This window comes from Petromyzon marinus, unplaced genomic scaffold (assembly GCF_048934315.1).
Source record: "Petromyzon marinus isolate PM22_M1 ecotype Great Lakes invasive population unplaced genomic scaffold, UKy_Petmar_22M1.pri1.0 PM_G_Scaffold_81, whole genome shotgun sequence".
Classification (NCBI taxonomy): domain Eukaryota; kingdom Metazoa; phylum Chordata; class Hyperoartia; order Petromyzontiformes; family Petromyzontidae; genus Petromyzon; species Petromyzon marinus.
The window spans coordinates 1-22,500 of NW_027423037.1; positions in this window are offsets into that span (position 1 = coordinate 1).

The window sequence follows — 22,500 nt, forward strand, 5'->3', positions numbered from 1 at the left end:
TGTCCCACCGCTCTTCACACAGACACATACACAGACACACAGACACACACACAAAGACAAAGATCCCCCATATAGCCTTAACAGACTGTAGGGGCAAGTGCTGTTAGCGAGCACCTATGAAGGCCGGAACGGTACACGAGGGGGTGGGTGGCCAGCACCACGCCCGACCGCCTTTGTCTCCCCAGTCGCGAAGTTTACACACCGCACCAGGTACTCATTTGAGGCTGAGTCGACCTAGGGGAGGCCCGGGACCGGTTCAGATAATCGTCACTGGTGTTGGCCGTGAGCGGGAATCGAACCCGGGTCGCCAGGTTCATAGCGCAGCGTAGCGCTAACCGCTACACTATCGCTCCCCACACACAGTACACACACAGTCACACACACACAGTCACATACACAGACACACACACACAGACACACACACAGACACACAGACAGACACATACACACAGACACACAGACAGACACACAGACACACACACAGACACACACACACAGACACACACACAGACACACAGACAGACACATACACACAGACACAGACAGACACACAGACACACACACAGACACACACACATACACAGACACACAGACACACACACAGACACACACACAGACACACAGACAGACACATACACACAGACACACAGACAGACACACAGACACACACACAGACACACACACAGACACACAGACAGACACACAGACACACACACAGACACACACACAGACACACACACAGACACACACACAGACAGACACACACACAGACACACAGACAGACACACAGAAACACACAGACACACACAGACAGACACACAGACAGACACACACACAGACACACACAGACAGACACACACACACAGACACACACACACAGACACACACACACACACAGACACACACACAGACAGACACACACACAGACAGACACACACACAGACAGACACACACACAGACAGACACACACACAGACACACAGACACACACACACAGACACACACAGACACACAGACAGACACACACACAGACACACACACAGACACCACGTGCACCACGTGTCACAACGTCAGTCTGTGCTAAGGGCTTCATTATTGAAGCTCCGTCATTATTGTGGCTCTGTCGTCCCGACAGGTTTGTTCCTTTCACCTGAAGAAGGCCGCTTGTGTCGTGGCCGAAACGTCGTGAGAATTTTATTGTGTTTTATTTTATTATTTTATTATTCTCATTCTACGTGGTGGTGGTGACTTTAATACCGAAAGAACCAAAGAAGATACTCTACGGGTCTCTGTGTGAGTCACTGGGTCTCTATGTGAGTCTGTGGGTCTCTGTGTGAGTCTATGGGTCTCTGTGTGAGTAGTCTATGGGTCTCTGTGTGAGTAGTCTATGGGTCTCTGTGTGAGTTTATGGGACTTTGTGTGAGTAGTCTATGGGTCTTTGTGTGAGTAGTCTATGGGTCTTTGTGTGAGTCAATGGGTCTCTGTGTGAGTAGTCTATGGGTCTCTGTGTGAGTTTATGGGACTTTGTGTGAGTAGTCTATGGGTCTTTGTGTGAGTCAATGGGTCTCTATGCGAGTCAGTGGGTCTCTGTGTGAGTCTGTGGATCTCTGTGTGCGTAGTCTATGGGTCTCTGTGTGAGTCTGTGGGTCTCTGTGTGGTGAGTCTATGGGTCTCTGTGTGCGTAGTCTATGGGTCTCTGTGTGAGTAGTCTATGGGTCTTTGTGTGAGTCAATGGGTCTCTGTGTGAGTAGTCTATGGGTCTCTGTGTGAGTTTATGGGACTTTGTGTGAGTAGTCTATGGGTCTTTGTGTGAGTCTACGGGTATCTGTGTGAGTCTAATTTTCTCTGTGTGAGTCTGTGGATCTTTGTGTGAGTAGTCTATGGGTCTCTGTGTGAGTCAATGGGTCTCTATGCGAGTCAGTGGGTCTCTGTGTGAGTCTGTGGATCTCTGTGTGCGTAGTCTATGGGTCTCTGTGTGAGTCTGTGGGTCTCTGTGTGGTGAGTCTATGGGTCTCTGTGTGCGTAGTCTATGGGTCTCTGTGTGAGTAGTCTATGGGTCTCTGTGTGAGTAGTCTATGGGTCTCTGTGTGAGTAGTCTGTGGGTCTCTGTGTGAGTACTCTATGGGTCTCTGTGTGAGTCTAATTTTCTCTGTGTGAGTAGTCTGTAGGTCTCTGTGTGAGTCAGTGGGTCTCTGTGTGAGTTTATGGGTCTTTGTGTGAGTAGTCTATGGGTCTTTGTGGGAGTCTATGGGTCTCTATGCGAGTCAGTGGGTCTCTGTGTGAGTCAGTGGGTCTCTGTGTGAGTCTGTGGGTCTCTGTGTGAGTCTGGGTCTCTGTGTGAGTAGTCTATGGGTCTCTGTGTGAGTCTGTGGGTCTCTGTGTGGTGAGTCTATGGGTGTCTGTGTGATGAGTCTATGGGTCTCTGTGTGGGGAGTCTGTGGGTCTCTGTGTGATGAGTCTATGGGTCTCTGTGTGATGAGTCTATGGGTCTTTGTGTGAGTAGTCTGTGGGTCTCTGTGTGAGTAGTCTATGGGTCTCTGTGTGGTGAGTCTATGGGTCTCTGTGTGGTGAGTCTATGGGTCTCTGTGTGAGTAGTCTGTGGGTCTCTGTGTGAGTAGTCTATGGGTTTCTGTGTGGTGAGTCTATGGGTCTCTGTGTGGTGAGTCTATGGGTCTCTGTGTGGTGAGTCTATGGGTCTCTGTGTGGTGAGTCTATGGGTCTCTGTGTGATGAGTCTATGGGTCTCTGTGTGGTGAGTCTATGGGTGTCTGTGTGGTGAGTCTGTGGGTCTCTGTGTGATGAGTCTATGGGTCTCTGTGTGTTAAGTCCATGGGTCTCTGTGTGGTGAGTCTATGGGTCTCTGTGTGGTGAGTCTATGGGTCTCTGTGTGATGAGTCTGTGGGTCTCTGTGTGGTGAGTCTATGGGTCTTTGTGTGAGTAGTCTATGGGTCTCTGTGTGAGTTTATGGGTCTCTGTGTGAGTAGTCTATGGGTCTCTGTGTGAGTTTATGGGACTTTGTGTCATTAGTCTATGGGTCTTTGTGTGAGTCTATGGGTATCTGTGTGAGTCAATGGGTCTCTATGCGAGTCAGTGGGTCTCTGTGTGAGTCTGTGGATCTCTGTGTGCGTAGTCTATGGGTCTCTGTGTGAGTCTGTGGGTCTCTGTGTGGTGAGTCTATGGGTCTCTGTGTGCGTAGTCTATGGGTCTCTGTGTGAGTAGTCTATGGGTCTCTGTGTGAGTAGTCTATGGGTCTCTGTGTGAGTAGTCTGTGGGTCTCTGTGTGAGTACTCTATGGGTCTCTGTGTGAGTCTAATTTTCTCTGTGTGAGTAGTCTGTAGGTCTCTGTGTGAGTCAGTGGGTCTCTGTGTGAGTTTATGGGTCTTTGTGTGAGTAGTCTATGGGTCTTTGTGGGAGTCTATGGGTCTCTATGCGAGTCAGTGGGTCTCTGTGTGAGTCAGTGGGTCTCTGTGTGAGTCTGTGGGTCTCTGTGTGAGTCTGGGTCTCTGTGTGAGTAGTCTATGGGTCTCTGTGTGAGTCTGTGGATCTCTGTGTGAGTAGTCTATGGGTCCCTGTGTGAGTTTTTGGGACTTTGTGTGAGTAATCTATGGGTCTTTGTGTGAGTCAGTGGGTCTCTGTGTGAGTAGTCTATGGGTCTTTGTGTGAGTAGTCTATGGGTCTCTGTGTGAGTTTATGGGTCTTTGTGTGAGTAGTCTATGGGTCTCTGTGTGAGTTTATGGGTCTCTGTGTGAGTAGTCTATGGGTCTCTGTGTGAGTTTATGGGACTTTGTGTCATTAGTCTATGGGTCTTTGTGTGAGTCTATGGGTATCTGTGTGAGTCAATGGGTCTCTGTGTGAGTCAGTGGGTCTCTGTGTGAGTCTAATTTTCTCTGTGCGAGTCTGTGGATCTCTGTGTGAGTAGTCTATGGGTCTCTGTGTGAGTAGTCTATGGGTCTTTGTGTGGGTCTATGGGTCTCTATGCGAGTCAATGGGGCTCTGTGTGAGTCTAATTTTCTCTGTGTGAGTCTAATTTTCTCTGTGTGAGTCTAATAATCTCTGTGTGAGTCTGTGGATCTCTGTGTGAGTAGTCTATGGGTCTCTGTGTGAGTTTATGGGACTTTGTGTGAGTAGTCTATGGGTCTTTGTGTGAGTCTACGGGTATCTGTGTGAGTCTAATTTTCTCTGTGTGAGTCTGTGGATCTTTGTGTGAGTAGTCTATGGGTCTCTGTGTGAGTCAATGGGTCTCTATGCGAGTCAGTGGGTCTCTGTGTGAGTCTGTGGATCTCTGTGTGCGTAGTCTATGGGTCTCTGTGTGAGTCTGTGGATCTCTGTGTGGTGAGTCTATGGGTCTCTGTGTGCGTAGTCTATGGGTCTCTGTGTGAGTAGTCTATGGGTCTCTGTGTGAGTAGTCTATGGTTCTCTGTGTGAGTAGTCTATGGGTCTCTGTGTGAGTAGTCTGTCGGTCTTTGTGTGAGTAGTCTATGGGTCTCTGTGTGAGTCTAATTTTCTCTGTGTGAGTAGTCTGTGGGTCTCTGTGTGAGTCAGTGGGTCTCTGTGTGAGTTTATGGGTCTTTGTGTGAGTAGTCTATGGGTCTTTGTGTGAGTCTATGGGTCTCTATGCGAGTCAGTGGGTCTCTGTGTGAGTCAGTGGGTCTCTGTGTGAGTCTGTGGGTCTCTGTGTGAGTCTGCGTCTCTGTGTGAGTAGTCTATGGGTCTCTGTGTGAGTCTGTGGATCTCTGTGTGAGTAGTCTATGGGTCTCTGTGTGAGTTTTTGGGACTTTGTGTGAGTAGTCTATGGGTCTTTGTGTGAGTCAGTGGGTCTCTGTGTGAGTAGTCTATGGGTCTTTGTGTGAGTAGTCTATGGGTCTTTGTGTGAGTTTATGGGTCTTTGTGTGAGTAGTCTATGGGTCTCTGTGTGAGTTTATGGGTCTCTGTGTGAGTAGTCTATGGGTCTCTGTGTGAGTTTATGGGACTTTGTGTCATTAGTCTATGGGTCTTTGTGTGAGTCTATGGGTATCTGTGTGAGTCAATGGGTCTCTGTGTGAGTCAGTGGGTCTCTATGCGAGTCAATGGGCCTCTGTGTGAGTCTAATTTTCTCTGTGTGAGTCTAATTTTCTCTGTGTGAGTCTAATAATCTCTGTGTGAGTCTGTGGATCTCTGTGTGAGTAGTCTATGGGTCTCTGTGTGAGTTTATGGGACTTTGTGTGAGTAGTCTATGGGTCTTTGTGTGAGTCTACGGGTATCTGTGTGAGTCTAATTTTCTCTGTGTGAGTCTGTGGATCTTTGTGTGAGTAGTCTATGGGTCTCTGTGTGAGTCAATGGGTCTCTATGCGAGTCAGTGGGTCTCTGTGTGAGTCTGTGGATCTCTGTGTGCGTAGTCTATGGGTCTCTGTGTGAGTCTGTGGATCTCTGTGTGGTGAGTCTATGGGTCTCTGTGTGCGTAGTCTATGGGTCTCTGTGTGAGTAGTCTATGGGTCTCTGTGTGAGTAGTCTATGGGTCTCTGTGTGAGTAGTCTATGGGTCTCTGTGTGAGTAGTCTGTGGGTCTCTGTGTGACTAGTCTATGGGTCTCTGTGTGAGTCTAATTTTCTCTGTGTGAGTAGTCTGTGGGTCTCTGTGTGAGTCAGTGGGTCTCTGTGTGAGTAGTCTATGGGTCTTTGTGTGAGTCTATGGGTCTCTGTGTGAGTCTGGGTCTCTGTGGGAGTAGTCTATGGGTCTCTGTGTGAGTCTGTGGATCTCTGTGTGAGTAGTCTATGGGTCTCTGTGTGAGTTTTTGGGACTTTGTGTGAGTAGTCTATGGGTCTTTGTGTGAGTCTATGGGTATCTGTGCGAGTAGTCTATGGGTCTCTGTGTGAGTAGTCTATGGGTATCTGTGTGAGTCAATGGGTCTCTATGCGAGTCAATGGGTCTCTGTGTGAGTCTAATTTTCTCTGTGTGAGTCTGTGGGTCTCTGTGTGAGTAGTCTATGGGTCTCTGTGTGAGTCTATGGGTCTTTGTGTGAGTCAATGGGTCTCTATGCTAGTCAGTGGGTCTCTGTGTGAGTAGTCAATGGGTCTCTGTGTGAGTTTATGGGTCTTTGTGTGAGTCAATGGGTCTCTATGCTAGTCAGTGGGTCTCTGTGTGAGTCTAATTTTCTCTGTGTGAGTCTGTGGATCTCTGTGTGAGTAGTCTATGGGTATCTGTGTGAGTCAATGGGTCTCTATGCGAGTCAGTGGGTCTCTGTGTGAGTCTATGGGTCTCTGTGTGATGAGTCTATGGGTCTCTGTGTGAGTAGTCTATGGGTCTCTGTGTGAGTAGTTTATGGGTCTCTGTGTGAGTCAATGGGTCTCTGTGTGAGTCAATGGGTCTCTGTGTGAGCCTAATTTTCTCTGTGTGAGTCTGTGGGTCTCTGTGTGAGTCAATGGGTATCTGTGTGAGTCTAATTTTCTCTGTGTGAGTCTGTGGGTCTCTGTGTGAGTCGTCTGTGGGTCTCTGTGTGAGTAGTCTATGGGTCTCTGTGTGAGTCTATGGGTCTTTGTGTGAGTAGTTTATGGGTCTTTGTGTGAGTCTATGGGTATCTATGCGAGTCAATGGGTCTCTCTGTGAGTCTAATTTTCTGTGTGAGTCTAATATTCTCTGTGTGAGTCTGTGGGTCTCTGTGTGAGTCTAATTTTCTCTGTGTGAGTCTAATATTCTCTGTGTGAGTCTGTGGGTCTCTGTGTGAGTCTAATTTTCTCTGTGTGAGTCTGTGGGTCTCTGTGTGAGTAGTCTATGGGTCTTTGTGTGAGTTTATGGGACTTTGTGTGAGTAGTATATGGGTCTTTGTGTGAGTCTATGGGTCTCTGTGTGAGTCAATGGGTCTCTGTGTGAGTCAATGGGTCTCTGTGTGAGTCTAATTTTCTCTGTGTGAGTCTGTGGGTCTCTGTGTGAGTCAATGGGTATCTGTGTGAGTCTAATTTTCTCTGTGTGAGTCTGTGGGTCTCTATGTGAGTAGTCTGTGGGTCTCTGTGTGAGTAGTCTATGGGTCTCTGTGTGAGTTTATGGGACTTTGTGTGAGTAGTCTATGGGTCTCTGTGTGAGTCAATGGGTCTCTATGCGAGTCAGTGGGTCTCTGTGTGAGTCTAATTTTCTCTGTGTGAGTCTGTGGATCTCTGTGTGAGTAGTCTATGGGTCTCTGTGTGAGTAGTCTATGGGTCTCTGTGTGAGTAGTCTATGGGTCTCTGTGTGAGTCTGTGGGTCTCTGTGTGAGTAGTCTATGGGTCTCTGTGTGAGTAGTCTATGGGTGTCTGTGTGATGAGTCTATGGGTCTCTGTGTGGTGAGTCTATGGGTCTCTGTGTGGTGAGTCTATGGGTCTCTGTGTGGTGAGTCTATGGGTCTCTGTGTGATGAGTCTATGGGTCTCTGTGTGGGGAGTCTATGGGTCTCTGTGTGGGGAGTCTATGGGTCTCTGTGTGGTGAGTCTATGGGTCTCTGTGTGGGGAGTCTATGGGTCTCTGTGTGGTGAGTCTATGGGTGTCTGTGTGATGAGTCTATGGGTCTCTGTGTGGGGAGTCTGTGGGTCTCTGTGTGATGAGTCTATGGGTCTCTGTGTGGTGAGTCTATGGGTCTTTGTGTGAGTAGTCTGTGGGTCTCTGTGTGAGTAGTCTATGGGTCTCTGTGTGGTGAGTCTATGGGTCTCTGTGTGGTGAGTCTATGGGTCTCTGTGTGAGTAGTCTGTGGGTCTCTGTGTGAGTAGTCTATGGGTTTCTGTGTGGTGAGTCTATGGGTCTCTGTGTGGTGAGTCTATGGGTCTCTGTGTGGTGAGTCTATGGGTCTCTGTGTGGTGAGTCTATGGGTCTCTGTGTGATGAGTCTATGGGTCTCTGTGTGGTGAGTCTATGGGTGTCTGTGTGGTGAGTCTGTGGGTCTCTGTGTGATGAGTCTATGGGTCTCTGTGTGTTAAGTCCATGGGTCTCTGTGTGGTGAGTCTATGGGTCTCTGTGTGGTGAGTCTATGGGTCTCTGTGTGATGAGTCTGTGGGTCTCTGTGTGGTGAGTCTATGGGTCTTTGTGTGAGTAGTCTATGGGTCTCTGTGTGAGTTTATGGGTCTCTGTGTGAGTAGTCTATGGGTCTCTGTGTGAGTTTATGGGACTTTGTGTCATTAGTCTATGGGTCTTTGTGTGAGTCTATGGGTATCTGTGTGAGTCAATGGGTCTCTGTGTGAGTCAGTGGGTCTCTGTGTGAGTCTAATTTTCTCTGTGCGAGTCTGTGGATCTCTGTGTGAGTAGTCTATGGGTCTCTGTGTGAGTAGTCTATGGGTCTTTGTGTGAGTCTATGGGTCTCTATGCGAGTCAATGGGTCTCTGTGTGAGTCTAATTTTCTCTGTGTGAGTCTAATATTCTCTGTGTGAGTCTAATAATCCCTGTGTGAGTCTGTGGATCTCTGTGTGAGTAGTTTATGGGTCTCTGTGTGAGTTTATGGGACTTTGTGTGAGTAGTCTATGGGTCTTTGTGTGAGTCTAGGGGTATCTGTGCGAGTCTAATTTTCTCTGTGTGAGTCTGTGGATCTTTGTGTGAGTAGTCTATGGGTCTCTGTGTGAGTCAATGGGTCTCTATGCGAGTCAGTGGGTCTCTGTGTGAGTCTGTGGATCTCTGTGTGCGTAGTCTATGGGTCTCTGTGTGAGTCTGTGGATCTCTGTGTGGTGAGTCTATGGGTCTCTGTGTGTGTAGTCTATGGGTCTCTGTGTGAGTAGTCTATGGGTCTCTGTGTGAGTAGTCTATGGGTCTCTGTGTGAGTAGTCTATGGGTCTCTGTGTGAGTAGTCTGTGGGTCTCTGTGTGAGTAGTCTATGGGTCTCTGTGTGAGTCTAATTTTCTCTGTGTGAGTAGTCTGTGGGTCTCTGTGTGAGTAGTCTATGGGTCTCTGTGTGAGTCTGTGGGTCTCTGTGTGAGTAGTCTATGGGTCTCTGTGTGAGTAGTCTATGGGTGTCTGTGTGATGAGTCTATGGGTCTCTGTGTGGTGAGTCTATGGGTCTCTGTGTGGTGAGTCTATGGGTCTCTGTGTGGTGAGTCTATGGGTCTCTGTGTGATGAGTCTATGGGTCTCTGTGTGGGGTGTCTATGGGTCTCTGTGTGGGGAGTCTATGGGTCTCTGTGTGGTGAGTCTATGGGTCTCTGTGTGGGGAGTCTATGGGTCTCTGTGTGGTGAGTCTATGGGTGTCTGTGTGATGAGTCTATGGGTCTCTGTGTGGGGAGTCTGTGGGTCTCTGTGTGATGAGTCTATGGGTCTCTGTGTGGTGAGTCTATGGGTCTTTGTGTGAGTAGTCTGTGGGTCTCTGTGTGAGTAGTCTATGGGTCTCTGTGTGGTGAGTCTATGGGTCTCTGTGTGGTGAGTCTATGGGTCTCTGTGTGAGTAGTCTGTGGGTCTCTGTGTGAGTAGTCTATGGGTCTCTGTGTGAGTAGTCTATGGGTCTTTGTGTGAGTCTATGGGTCTCTATGCGAGTCAATGGGTCTCTGTGTGAGTCTAATTTTCTCTGTGTGAGTCTAATATTCTCTGTGTGAGTCTAATAATCTCTGTGTGAGTCTGTGGATCTCTGTGTGAGTAGTCTATGGGTCTCTGTGTGAGTTTATGGGACTTTGTGTGAGTAGTCTATGGGTCTTTGTGTGAGTCTAGGGGTATCTGTGTGAGTCTAATTTTCTCTGTGTGAGTCTGTGGATCTTTGTGTGAGTAGTCTATGGGTCTCTGTGTGAGTCAATGGGTCTCTATGCGAGTCAGTGGGTCTCTGTGTGAGTCTGTGGATCTCTGTGTGCGTAGTCTATGGGTCTCTGTGTGAGTCTGTGGATCTCTGTGTGGTGAGTCTATGGGTCTCTGTGTGCGTAGTCTATGGGTCTCTGTGTGAGTAGTCTATGGGTCTCTGTGTGAGTAGTCTATGGGTCTCTGTGTGAGTAGTCTGTGGGTCTCTGTGTGAGTAGTCTATGGGTCTCTGTGTGAGTCTAATTTTCTCTGTGTGAGTAGTCTGTGGGTCTCTGTGTGAGTAGTCTATGGGTCTCTGTGTGAGTCTGTGGGTCTCTGTGTGAGTAGTCTATGGGTCTCTGTGTGAGTAGTCTATGGGTGTCTGTGTGATGAGTCTATGGGTCTCTGTGTGGTGAGTCTATGGGTCTCTGTGTGGTGAGTCTATGGGTCTCTGTGTGGTGAGTCTATGGGTCTCTGTGTGATGAGTCTATGGGTCTCTGTGTGGGGAGTCTATGGGTCTCTGTGTGGGGAGTCTATGGGTCTCTGTGTGGTGAGTCTATGGGTCTCTGTGTGGGGAGTCTATGGGTCTCTGTGTGGTGAGTCTATGGGTGTCTGTGTGATGAGTCTATGGGTCTCTGTGTGGGGAGTCTGTGGGTCTCTGTGTGATGAGTCTATGGGTCTCTGTGTGGTGAGTCTATGGGTCTTTGTGTGAGTAGTCTGTGGGTCTCTGTGTGAGTAGTCTATGGGTCTCTGTGTGGTGAGTCTATGGGTCTCTGTGTGGTGAGTCTATGGGTCTCTGTGTGGTGAGTCTATGGGTCTCTGTGTGAGTCAATGGGTCTCTATGCGAGTCAGTGGGTCTCTGTGTGAGTCTGTGGATCTCTGTGTGCGTAGTCTATGGGTCTCTGTGTGAGTCTGTGGATCTCTGTGTGGTGAGTCTATGGGTCTCTGTGTGCGTAGTCTATGGGTCTCTGTGTGAGTAGTCTATGGGTCTCTGTGTGAGTAGTCTATGGGTCTCTGTGTGAGTAGTCTGTGGGTCTCTGTGTGAGTAGTCTATGGGTCTCTGTGTGAGTCTAATTTTCTCTGTGTGAGTAGTCTGTGGGTCTCTGTGTGAGTAGTCTGTGGGTCTCTGTGTGAGTAGTCTATGGGTCTCTGTGTGAGTCTAATTTTCTCTGTGTGAGTAGTCTGTGGGTCTCTGTGTGAGTAGTCTATGGGTCTCTGTGTGAGTCTGTGGGTCTCTGTGTGAGTAGTCTATGGGTCTCTGTGTGAGTAGTCTATGGGTGTCTGTGTGATGAGTCTATGGGTCTCTGTGTGGTGAGTCTATGGGTCTCTGTGTGGTTAGTCTATGGGTCTCTGTGTGGTGAGTCTATGGGTCTCTGTGTGATGAGTCTATGGGTCTCTGTGTGGGGAGTCTATGGGTCTCTGTGTGGTGAGTCTATGGGTCTCTGTGTGGGGAGTCTATGGGTCTCTGTGTGGTGAGTCTATGGGTGTCTGTGTGATGAGTCTATGGGTCTCTGTGTGGGGAGTCTGTGGGTCTCTGTGTGATGAGTCTATGGGTCTCTGTGTGGTGAGTCTATGGGTCTTTGTGTGAGTAGTCTGTGGGTCTCTGTGTGAGTAGTCTATGGGTCTCTGTGTGGTGAGTCTATGGGTCTCTGTGTGGTGAGTCTATGGGTCTCTGTGTGAGTAGTCTGTGGGTCTCTGTGTGAGTAGTCTATGGGTCTCTGTGTGGTGAGTCTATGGGTCTCTGTGTGGTGAGTCTATGGGTCTCTGTGTGGTGAGTCTATGGGTCTCTGTGTGGTGAGTTTATGGGTCTCTGTGTGATGAGTCTATGGGTCTCTGTGTGGTGAGTCTATGGGTGTCTGTGTGGTGAGTCTGTGGGTCTCTGTGTGATGAGTCTATGGGTCTCTGTGTGTTAAGTCCATGGGTCTCTGTGTGGTGAGTCTATGGGTCTCTGTGTGGTGAGTCTATGGGTCTCTGTGTGATGAGTCTGTGGGTCTCTGTGTGGTGAGTCTATGGGTCTTTGTGTGAGTAGTCTATGGGTCTCTGTGTGAGTTTATGGGTCTCTGTGTGAGTAGTCTATGGGTCTCTGTGTGAGTTTATGGGACTTTGTGTCATTAGTCTATGGGTCTTTGTGTGAGTCTATGGGTATCTGTGTGAGTCAATGGGTCTCTGTGTGAGTCAGTGGGTCTCTGTGTGAGTCTAATTTTCTCTGTGCGAGTCTGTGGATCTCTGTGTGAGTAGTCTATGGGTCTCTGTGTGAGTAGTCTATGGGTCTTTGTGTGAGTCTATGGGTCTCTATGCGAGTCAATGGGTCTCTGTGTGAGTCTAATTTTCTCTGTGTGAGTCTAATATTCTCTGTGTGAGTCTAATAATCTCTGTGTGAGTCTGTGGATCTCTGTGTGAGTAGTTTATGGGTCTCTGTGTGAGTTTATGAGACTTTGTGTGAGTAGTCTATGGGTCTTTGTGTGAGTCTAGGGGTATCTGTGCGAGTCTAATTTTCTCTGTGTGAGTCTGTGGATCTTTGTGTGAGTAGTCTATGGGTCTCTGTGTGAGTCAATGGGTCTCTATGCGAGTCAGTGGGTCTCTGTGTGAGTCTGTGGATCTCTGTGTGCGTAGTCTATGGGTCTCTGTGTGAGTCTGTGGATCTCTGTGTGGTGAGTCTATGGGTCTCTGTGTGCGTAGTCTATGGGTCTCTGTGTGAGTAGTCTATGGGTCTCTGTGTGAGTAGTCTATGGGTCTCTGTGTGAGTAGTCTGTGGGTCTCTGTGTGAGTAGTCTGTGGGTCTCTGTGTGAGTAGTCTATGGGTCTCTGTGTGAGTCTAATTTTCTCTGTGTGAGTAGTCTGTGGGTCTCTGTGTGAGTCAGTGGGTCTCTGTGTGAGTTTATGGGTCTTTGTGTGAGTAGTCTATGGGTCTTTGTGTGAGTCTATGGGTCTCTGTGTGAGTCTGGGTCTCTGTGTGAGTAGTCTATGGGTCTCTGTGTGAGTCTGTGGATCTCTGTGTGAGTAGTCTATGGGTCTCTGTGTGAGTTTTTGGGACTTTGTGTGAGTAGTCTATGGGTCTTTGTGTGAGTCTATGGGTATCTGTGTGAGTAGTCTATGGGTCTCTGTGTGAGTAGTCTATGGGTGTCTGTGTGATGAGTCTATGGGTATCTGTGTGAGTAGTCTATGGGTCTCTGTGTGAGTAGTCTATGGGTATCTGTGTGAGTCAATGGGTCTCTATGCGAGTCAATGGGTCTCTGTGTGAGTCTAATTTTCTCTGTGTGAGTCTGTGGGTCTCTGTGTGAGTAGTCTATGGGTCTCTGTGTGGTGAGTCTATGGGTCTTTGGGTGAGTCAATGAGTCTCTATTCTAGTCAGTGGGTCTCTGTGTGAGTAGTCAATGGGTCTCTGTGTGAGTAGTCTATGGGTCTCTGTGTGAGTAGTCTATGGGTCTCTGTGTGAGTTTATGGGACTTTGTGTGAGTCAATGGGTCTCTATGCTAGTCAGTGGGTCTCTGTGTGAGTCTAATTTTCTCTGTGCGAGTCTGTGGGTCTCTGTGGGAGTAGTCTGTGGGTCTCTGTGTGAGTAGTCTATGGGTCTCTGTGTGAGTTTATGGGACTTTGTGTGAGTAGTCTATGGGTCTCTGTGTGAGTAGTCTATGGGTCTCTGTGTGAATCTATGGGACTTTGTGTGAGTAGTCTATGGGTCTTTGTGAGAGTAGTTTATGGGTCTTTGTGTGAGTCTATGGGTATCTATGCGAGTCAATGGGTCTCTGTGTGAGTCTTATTTTCTCTGTGTGAGTCTAATTTTCTCTCTGTGAGTCTAATTTCTCTGTGTGAGTCTAATATTCTCTCTGTGAGTCTGTGGGTCTCTGTGTGAGTAGTCTATGGGTCTCTGTGTGAGTAGTCTATGGGTCTCTGTGTGAGTAGTCTATGGGTCTCTGTGTGAGTCTGTGGGTCTCTGTGTGAGTAGTCTATGGGTCTCTGTGTGAGTAGTCTATGGGTGTCTGTGTGATGAGTCTATGGGTCTCTGTGTGAGTCTAATAGTCTCTGTGTGAGTCTGTGGATCTCTGTGTGGTGAGTCTATGGGTCTCTGTGTGGTGAGTCTATGGGTCTCTGTGTGAGTAGTCTATGGGTCTCTGTGTGATGGGTCTATGGGTCTCTGTGTGGTGAGTCTATGGGTCTCTGTGTGGTGAGTCTATGGGTCTCTGTGTGATGAGTCTGTGGGTCTCTGTGTGAGTAGTCTGTGGGTCTCTGTGTGATGAGTCTATGGGTCTCTGTGTGGTGAGTCTATGGGTCTCTGTGTGATGAGTCTATGGGTCTCTGTGTGAGTAGTCTGTGGGTCTCTGTGTGGTGAGTCTATGGGTCTCTGTGTGGTGAGTCTATGGGTCTCTGTGTGAGTAGTCTATGGGTCTCTGTGTGAGTAGTCTATGGGTCTCTGCGTGGTGAGTCTATGGGTCTCTGTGTGGTGAGTCTATGGGTCTCTATGTGGTGAGTCTATGGGTCTCTGTGTGGTGAGTCTATGGATCTCTGTGTGGTGAGTCTATGGGTCTCTGTGTGAGTAGTCTATGGGTCTCTGTGTGAGTAGTCTATGGGTCTCTGTGTGAGTAGTCTATGGGTCTCTGTGTGAGTAGTCTATGGGTGTCTGTGTGATGAGTCTATGGGTCTCTGTGTGAGTCTAATAGTCTCTGTGTGAGTCTGTGGATCTCTGTGTGGTGAGTCTATGGGTCTCTGTGTGGTGAGTCTATGGGTCTCTGTGTGAGTAGTCTATGGGTCTCTGTGTGATGGGTCTATGGGTCTCTGTGTGGTGAGTCTATGGGTCTCTGTGTGGTGAGTCTATGGGTCTCTGTGTGATGAGTCTGTGGGTCTCTGTGTGAGTAGTCTGTGGGTCTCTGTGTGATGAGTCTATGGGTCTCTGTGTGGTGAGTCTATGGGTCTCTGTGTGATGAGTCTATGGGTCTCTGTGTGAGTAGTCTGTGGGTCTCTGTGTGGTGAGTCTATGGGTCTCTGTGTGGTGAGTCTATGGGTCTCTGTGTGAGTAGTCTATGGGTCTCTGTGTGAGTAGTCTATGGGTCTCTGCGTGGTGAGTCTATGGGTCTCTGTGTGGTGAGTCTATGGGTCTCTATGTGGTGAGTCTATGGGTCTCTGTGTGGTGAGTCTATGGATCTCTGTGTGGTGAGTCTATGGGTCTCTGTGTGAGTAGTCTATGGGTCTCTGTGTGAGTAGTCTATGGGTCTCTGTGTGAGTAGTCTATGGGTCTCTGTGTGAGTAGTCTATGGGTCTCTGTGTGGTGAGTCTATGGGTCTCTGTGTGAGTAGTCTGTGGGTCTCTGTGTGAGTAGTCCATGAATGAGATTTTAGAGGCAAACACAAAGACAAAGATCCCCCACGTAGCCTTGGAGGCTGTCGGAGCGAGTGCCGCTAGTGGCGAGCAGCAGCAGCAGCGGCGCTTACGAAGGGGGCCACCGGCGCCGCCCCCCTGCCCGGCCGCCTTTGTCTCCCCCCGGCCGCCAACTTCGCCACGGCGCCCCCCGGTGTCTCCATTTTAGTTTTAGCCTGAGTCGACCCCAGGGGGAGGCCCAGGACCGACTCCTCGCTCGCCGCTCCCCGCGGGGTGTCGAGGGGCTCCGTGCGGGGGGGGCGGGGGTCACGCCGCACCGCTCGCCGGGGAGACAAAGGGCGTCCAGGGGGGTCCGGGCGCTCACCACTTGGCCCCCCACCAACCCCGCAATGTTACCGGCGGCTCGCACCCCAAGGGTCTCGTTGCAGGCGATCGTACGGAGGAGGAGGAGGAGGGGGAGGAGAGGGAGGAGGAGGGGGAGGAGGGGGAGGAGGGGGAGGAGGAGGAGGAGGGGGAGGAGGAGGAGGGGGAGGAGGAGGATGAGTAGGAGGAGGAGGATGAGTAGGAGGAGGAGGATGAGTAGGAGGATGAGTAGGAGGAGGATGAGTAGGATGAGTAGGAGGATGAGGGGGAGGAGGAGGAGGAGGATGAGTAGGAGGATGAGGGGGAGGAGTAGGAGGAGGAGGGGGAGGAGTGGTAGGAGGATGAGTAGGAGGAGGATGAGTAGTAGGATGAGTAGGAGGATGAGTAGGATGAGTAGTAGTAGGAGGATGAGTAGGAGTAGGATGAGTAGTAGGATGAGTAGGAGGAGGATGAGTAGGAGGAGTAGGAGTAGGATGAGTAGTAGGATGAGTAGGAGGATGAGTAGTAGGATGAGTAGTAGGAGGAGGAGGATGAGTAGTACGATGAGTAGTAGGATGAGTAGTAGGATGATTAGTAGGATGAGTAGTAGGATGAGTAGTAGGAGGAGGATGAGTAGTACGATGAGTAGTAGGATGAGTAGTAGTAGGATGAGTAGGAGGAGGATGAGTAGGAGGAGTAGGAGTAGGATGAGTAGTAGGATGAGTAGGAGGATGAGTAGTAGGATGAGTAGTAGGATGAGTAGTAGGAGGATGAGTAGTACGATGAGTAGTAGGATGAGTAGTAGTAGGATGAGTAGGAGGAGGATGAGTAGGAGGAGTAGGAGTAGGATGAGTAGTAGGATGAGTAGTAGGATGAGTAGTAGGATGAGTAGTAGGATGAGTAGTAGGATGAGTAGGAGGATGAGTAGTAGGATGAGTAGTAGGATGAGTAGTAGGAGGAGGAGGAGGAGGATGAGTAGTAGGATGAGTAGTAGGATGAGTAGTAGGATGAGTAGTAGGATGAGTAGTAGGAGGAGGAGGAGGAGGAGGATGAGTAGTAGGATGAGTAGTAGGATGAGTAGTAGTAGGATGAGTAGTAGGAGGAGGAGGAGGAGGATGAGTAGTAGTAGGATGAGGAGGAGGATGATGAGTAGGATGAGTAGTAGTAGGAGGAGGATGAGTTGGAGGAGGAGGAGGGGGGCGGCGTCTTCACCGCGTGTCTCTGATGGCTCCAGGATGGCTTCAGACCGAGGCAGTGCCGGGCCGTTGCCGTGCGGTGTCCGGACGGCAACGTTGGGCGGCGACGGCGGCGGCGATGGTGACGGTGACGGTGACGTCGGTGACCGGCAGGGCGGTGCCGTGGCCGCTGGCGGCGGCGGCGCCGCCAGGAAGGGCGAGGAGGTGGCGGTGATGATGGAGGAGAAGAGCGAGGAGGTGGAGGATGAGAAGGGTGGGGAGGAGGAGGATGAGAAGGAGGAGGGGGAGGTGGAGGATGATGAGAAGGGTGGGGAGGTGGAGGAGGATGAGAAGGGTGGGGAGGAGGAGGTGAAGAGTGAGGAGGTGAAGGATGAGAAGGGTGAGGAGGAGGAGGTGGAGGATGAGAAGGGCCATGAGGTGGATGAGAAGGGTGATGAGGTGAAGGATGAGAAGGGTGGGGAGGAGGAGGTGGAGGATGAGAAGGGTGAGGAGGAGGAGGTGGAGGATGAGAAGGGTGATGATGTGAAAGAGAAGGGTGAGGAGGTGAAGGATGAGAAGGGTGAGGAGGTGGATAATGAGAAGGGTGAGGAGGTGGATGATGAGAAGGGTGATGATGATGATGAGGTGGATGATGAGAAGGGCGACAGTGAGGAGGTGGGGGCCTCCTCCTCCTCCCACGCCGGCATCAAGCGTCAGCGGAGCCACAGGGGGAGGGGCAGCCATGGAGTGTCCCTCCCTCACCTGGGGCTGGGGAAACACAGGTACACATACACATGTATATATACACATATACATACGTATATATATACACATATATACATATATACACACATATACATATATACATATATACACACAGATACACACACACACATACACACATATACACATATATACACACATACATATATACATATATACACACAGATACACACACATACACATATACACACATATACACATATATACACACATATACATATATATACATATATACACACAGATACACACACACATACACACACACATACACACACACATATACACCCAGATATATACATATATACACACATATATACATATATACACACATATACATATATATACATATATACACACACAGATACACATATACACACACATACACACACACATACATACACACATACACACACATACAAAACAAACAAAGATCCCCCATATAGCCTTAACAGACTGTAGGGGCAAGTGCTGTTAGCGAGCACATATGAAGGCCGGAACGGTACTCGAGGGGGTGGGTGGCCAGCACCACGCCCGACCGCCTTTGTCTCCCTAGTGGCGATGTTTACACACCGCACCAGGTACTCATTTGAGGCTGAGTCGACCTAGGGGAGGCCCAGGACCGGTTCAAATAATCGTCACTGTTGGTGTTGGCCGTGAGCGGGAATCAAACCCGGGTCGCCAGGTTCATAGCGCGGCGTAGCGCTAACCGCTACACTATCGCTCCCCACACACAGTACACACACAGTCACACACACACAGTCACATACACAGTCACACACACACACACACAGTCACACACACACAGTCATACACACACACAGTCACACACACAGTCACGCACACACACAGTCACACACACACAGTCACACACACACAGTCACACACACAGTCACATACACAGTCACACACACACACACAGGTACACACACAGGTACACACACACAGGTACACACACACAGGTACACACACACAGGTACACACACACAGGTACATACACACAGGTACACACACACAGGTACACACACAGGTAGACACACACAGGTACACACACAGGTACACACACAGGCACACACACACACAGGTACACACACAAACAGGTACACACACAGGTACACACACACAGGCACACATACAGGTACACACACACAGGTACACACACAGGTACATACACACAGGTACACACACACAGGTACACACACAGGTACACACACAGGTAGACACACACAAGTACACACACAGGTACACACACAGGTACACACACACAGGTACACACACAGGTACACACACACAGGTACACACACAGGTACACACACACACAGGTACACACACAGATACATACACACAGGTACACACACACAGGTACACACACACAGGTACACACACAGATACATACACACAGGTACACACACAGGTACACACACAGGTACACACACACAGGTACACACACAGGTACACACACAGGTACATACACACAGGTACACACACAGGTACACACACATATACATACATACATACACACATATACATACATACATACACATACATACACACACATATACATACATACACATACATACACACATATACATACATACACACATATACATACACACACATATACATACATACACACATATACATACATACACACATATACATACATACATACACATACATACACATACATACACACACATACATACACATACATACACACATATACATACATACACACATACATACACATACATACACACATATACATACGTACATACACATACATACACACACATATACATACATACATACACATACATACACATACATACACACACATACATACACATACATACACACATATACATACATACACACACATACATACACACACACGTAAACGTACACGTGTCTCTGTGTGGTGATGTCTGTGGGTCTCTGTGTGGTGCGTGCCGCTGTGGGTGAGTGTTGTTAATGTGGTTACCCACAGCCCCGTCTTCGGCCGAGGAATGGAGCGGAAGAAGCTAAGACGCAGCTGGGGGCCACCGGCCGGCTCTAAGGTGTGTGTGTGTGTACGTGTGTGTGTGTGTGTACGTGTGTGTGTGTGTGTGTACGTGTGTGTGTGTGTACGTGTGTATGTGTACGTGTGTGTGTGTACGTGTGTGTGTACGTGTGTGTACGTGTGTGTGTGTGTGTACGTGTGTGTGTGTGTACGTGTGTGTGTGTACGTGTGTGTACGTGTGTGTACGTGTGTGTGTGTGTACGTGTGTGTGTACGTGTGTGTGTGTACGTGTGTGTGTGTACGTGTGTGTGTGTGTACGTGTGTGTGTGTGTACGTGTGTGTGTGTGTACGTGTGTGTGTGTACGTGTGTGTGTGTACGTGTGTGTGTGTGTACGTGTGTGTGTGTGTGTACGTGTGTGTACGTGTGTGTACGTGTGTGTACGTGTGTGTGTACGTGTGTGTGTACGTGTGTGTACGTGTGTGTGTGTGTACGTGTGTGTGTGTACGTGTGTGTGTGTGTGTACGTGTGTGTACGTGTGTGTGTGTATACGTGTGTGTGTGTGTACGTGTGTACGTGTGTGTGTACGTGTGTGTGTGTGTGTACGTGTGTGTGTGTGTACGTGTGTGTGTGTACGTGTGTGTGTGTGTACGTGTGTGTGTACGTGTGTGTGTGTGTGTACGTGTGTGTACATGTGTGTGTGTGTGTGTGTACGTGTGTGTGTGTGTGTACGTGTGTGTGTACGTGTGTGTGTGTGTACACAGCGATAGTGTAGCGGTTAGCGCGCTGCGCTATGAACCCGGCGACACGGGTTCGATTCTCGCTCACGGCCAACACCAGTGACGATTATCTGAACCGGTCCCGGGCCTCCCCTAGGTCGACTCAGCCTCAAATGAGTACCTGGTGCGGTGTGTAAACATTGCCACTAGGGAGACAAAGGCGGGCGGGCATGGTGCTGGCCACCCACCCCCTCGTGTACCGTTCCGGCCTTCATAGGTGCTCGCTAACAGCACTTGCCCCTACAGTCTGTTAAGGCTATACGGGGGATCTTTGTTTGTGTGTGTACGTGTGTGTGTGTACGTGTGTGTGTGTACGTGTGTGTACGTGTGTGTGTGTACGTGTGTGTGTGTACGTGTGTGTGTGTGTACGTGTGTGTGTGTGTTAGTGCAGAGGAGAGGCTGCCACTCCTCTGTCGGGAGCTGGACCGGTACCGCCTGGATCTATGCGGCATTCAGGAGGTCCGGTGGACCGGCTCTGGCTCCTGCCACCATGAGGGGTGGACAGTCCTCTACTCGGGGCAGCAGACTGCCAAACAACAGGGTGTGGGTCTTCTTTTGAACAAAAGAATGAAGGGGGCGTGGGAGCGTGGCGGTGAGGTGTGGGAAGCTGTAAGCCCCAGGCTACTTTGGGCTCGCCTTCCCATCAACCGGAGGCGAGGAATGGTGGTCGTGGTTACTTATGCCCCCACCGAAGATGAACATCCGTGGAGGGATGCAGGCAAAGCCGATGAGTCAGATGCCTTCTATGACCTCCTGTCACAGGTGCTGGCTAAAGTGGCCCCTCGGGATAGAGTCATCATGTTGGGTGACTTCAATGCCTGAGTTGGTCATGATACTGGCACCTGGTCTGGAGTGATTGGAGGGCATGGGCCAGATCAGCTCAATAACAACGGTAGGAGGCTGCTAGATTTTTGTGCAGCCCATGGGCTTGTAATTACCAACACGCTGTTCCGGCATCGGCGCATCCACACAACATCATGGATGCATGCCGGGTCCAAGCAAGAACATCTGCTGGACTACATAGTGACGGACCAGCGAATGCGAGCCCATGTCCTTGACACCAGGACCTACCGTGGAGCTGATCTGCCCTCTGACCATCGACTAGTCATCTGTAAGATGCGCCTGCCATTCTTCCACTCCGGTGGTGGGTGTACACCCAGGACCCCATTCCAACCTAAAGTGGCCTGGTCTCAGTTATCTGATGAAAGTTGCAAGCGAGAATTTCATCATCGCTTGCGGCTGGAATTGGCATCGTCCCCGACTCCTCCTGATGTCGAGGGTAAATGGGCGAGGTTTAGGACTGTGACTCATGCAGCTGCAATGGCTGCTTTGGGTACGCGGTCCAGACCTCCCCAGACACCCTGGCTGACAGAGGAGTTGTTCAGGATGGTTGAGAAAAAGCGACAGGCCCACTGTCATCGGCTACAGAATCCCACGTCAGAGAATGAGGAGGCTTACCGCAGCCTTCGCTCGGAGGTTCGGAGAGCCGTGAGGCGCTGCAAGGATGGGTGGTGGTCGCGGGTTGCTGAGGAGATGGAGTCTGCCTCAGTGGCCCGTGATCACAAATCTCTATTTAACTCCATCAAAAAAGTAACCTGCAGCGCCACACCTATTACCATCATTAGGGGAAAAAACGGTGATCCAATTTCCGACCCCCAGGAACAGGTTCGCAGATTTGCTGAGCATTTCTGTGAGGTCCTGGGGGAGGGAAAATCCCTCAGCCAGGAAAACATCGTGGCACAAAGTGAGGATGACCCTGCTGAGGCTGCGGTGCCTCAAATATTGGATGAAGTCACCCCCTGTGAGTGGCTGGCTGAGGTTCCATCTGCTGAGGAAGTATTGAAGGCGATCCGGAGTCTGAGACCAGGAAAGGCAGCGGGCAGAGATGATCTCCCAAGCGAAATGCTGAGGGAGGGTGGCGTTTGTGCACAGACTGCCCTATATGACATCATAACAACAGTCTGGACCACTGGACGGGTTCCGCAGGATTGGAAGGATGCCCTGGTGGTCCCCCTTTTTAAGAAGGGGGACCGCACAGACTGTAACAACTACAGGGGCATCTCACTCCTCAGTGTGCCGGGAAAGGTCCTGGCAAGGATTATTCAGCATCGCCTTGGCAGGCACGCTGAGGAGAGGCTTGCGGAGCCCCAATGCGGTTTCAGGAAAGGGCGGTCCTGCACAGATGCCATATTTTCTGTCCGTCTGCTACAGCAGAGGTGTAGGGAATTCCAACAAGACCTACATCTCTGCTTTATTGACCTGGTCAAGGCCTATGATATCATCAGTAGGCCTGGGCTCTGGGTTGTTCTTCGTGCTTTTGGAGTACCTGACCCTCTGCTCACGATCATTAAGGACCTTCATGATGGTGAGCGGGCCCGGGTAAAACTACGTGGCCGGGAGTCAGAGCCATTCCCTGTACACCTTGGGGTG